Genomic DNA, 2,525 nt, shown 5'->3' with positions numbered 1-2,525 from the left:
AGTCTTGCCCTATCAGGATGTTGGGGAGGGACTCTTCATCAGGGACTGTAGTGGTAGGACAAAGCATAATGGGTTCAAACTTAAACAGGAGAAGTTCAGGTTAGATATAAGGAAGAAGTTCTTTACAGTGAGGGTGGTGAGGCACTGGAATGGGTTACCCAAGGAAGCTGTGAATGCTCCATTCCTGGAAGTGTTCAAGGCCAGGTTGGACAGAGCCTTGGGCGACATGTTTTAGTGCGAGGTGTCCCTGCCTGTGGCAGAGGGGTTGGAACTAGATGATCTTAAGGTCCTTACCAACCCTAACTATTCTATGATTCCTTTATTCTGAGCAAAGTAAAGGGGTTACTGATGGTTCCCTGCACAAATAGACATGTTAAAGTCTTGCTCACAAATTAAAAAATGTATTGCCATGGGGGACTTCTAAGCACTGTCAGAGGAAAAAAATATCATACCTATGATACACCTGTTCCAATCTGCAGGTTTTTAGGTTTTGTTCCTATACCACCATCACTGGAAAAATCTTCCCTCACAATTTACTAATCTCCAAAGATGTAACTGTGTATTTGTGGATAACATTATTATTAAGCAAGAAAAACTTCACGAAACAGGAAAGAAGACATAGTCTACAGTCTGATCATTCATTTCTTATTATATAGTTAATCTTACTGATTTCACACAGCATTTGGATAATATCTCTTAGAACAACCAACTTTTTATGTTGATTTTTCAAAGAGAATCTATACTTCTCAGAAATATAATCAGAATTCTACATGAATAAGAGCCCAGTGACTAAACTGGTTGTCTCATAAATTCAGCAATAACTGAGAAGCTGGTTTAAAACAGTAAACTAAAATTTTTATATGTCTCTTGCTCTTATGAAATAGCCTTGCTAGACACAGAGCAGAAATCTGTACTTTGCAGGTTCAGCTTGTTGAAAGCAATCTGAGGCACAGTTTTAAGTTAACAAAATAATAGATGAAGGATATCTGGCTCTGTAGATATTGCATTAGGATTTCAAAAAGCTTTCAATAGATTCCTTTTCAGAACATTATTAAGTTACTAGCCACAGGAGGCAAAATGAAGTCCTTTCATCAATTAAAAGCTGGTTACAGTAGAAGGAGCAAAAGGCTAATGGTGGAGTGCCCTGGGAATTAGCAGAAATGATACTGCTTAGTATATAATCATAGGCCACAAAAATTTTAAATTAAAAGTATTACTCAGAATCATAGAAATTATGGGATATTGCAAGGAATTGAAATTTGCTGACAAAAATGATTTACCAATGTGGTAAAGATACGCAAAACAGAAAAGGGAAAACTACAGATTACTTTTGCAACTTATAATGCTGCAGCTTCTGGTAATTGCGTCGATTAATATTAAGGCCAAATTATGTTGATAACTATGCAAACATATAGGAAAGGTGGTTATTATCTCAAAAACCTGTAGTTAACAGTCTGGTCTGATTTGTAAAAAGCCCAACCTGAGGCAAAGTTCAACAACACAGGCAGTATTAAGGAAGACTACTTTCTAATATGAGTACTTTCTTGAATCTTTTTTTAAAGTAATTTAAAAAAATTGACAATTTTTAAAATTTAATTTTTGTGATACTTTTTTTCTAATTGTCACCATCTTGAATCTTCTGCAAGCCATAAAACATTTTGAATTGTGGAATACCATTTTCTAAGAAGCCTCAAAGTGATTATACATACAGTGTCAGCCAAGGAGAGAAGACAAAGATTTGTACGGACTTTAGTAACACCATTTTCTCCAAGAGTTTCAGGGGTGAAGTTCATTAAGTTCTTATAAAAAAATGAAGCTTATTTGGGAAGAAAGTGGGACCAGTGAGAGTAGTTCTCTATCTTTAGGTCCAGGGCTCCCCTTGCAAGACATGCTCTCTGCTTGCACTGTCAGTGGAATGAGGTCCTGCTTTGTACGTTCTCCTCTTTCAGGAGGAAGCTGTTTGCCACAGAAGGTCAGGTTATCCTCTGGTGACTTATTCTGGTTTTACTAATGCCACATTGGCACTGCAATGTCCCATACTGGCCTACTTAGGAGTTCTTGACTGGAGCTAGGAAGTTTCTGCTTACTGAATAGAATTATGTGAGCTGTCACAAAGAGGAGTGCTGCTCGTAGAAGGTTGGTGGGTAACTTCAACTGATTTTGGATGAATTTAAGTTTGCTACTTTTGGTTATAACCCTTCCACAATTAATCCTATGGACACAGAAGCTGAGATCTACAATATTTTAAATGCATATAGTAAAATCTAAATTACATATAGCATGGGTTCAGATGAGGGAATAATATGTCACAGCAAATTGTGTTACATAAAATATGGCAAAGCAAGTCATTACTGTCAACACATTTACTGAACTTACTCCTGAAAGGAAATCAACACAACAATATCAGTTTAAAAGTCAAAACACTGACATCTAGTCAATCTCTTGCCAGACTTAACTATTCCATTCTAAAAATCAAGTCACAAATGTAAGATGCACAAACTAGTGGATGCTTCTCCACTTCCTAG

This window comes from Nestor notabilis, unplaced genomic scaffold, assembly GCF_000696875.1.
Source record: "Nestor notabilis isolate BGI_N333 unplaced genomic scaffold, ASM69687v1 scaffold6456, whole genome shotgun sequence".
Lineage (NCBI taxonomy): Eukaryota > Metazoa > Chordata > Aves > Psittaciformes > Psittacidae > Nestor > Nestor notabilis.
The sequence above is the reverse complement of the archived record's forward strand: the minus strand, read 5'-3'. Positions refer to the sequence as shown.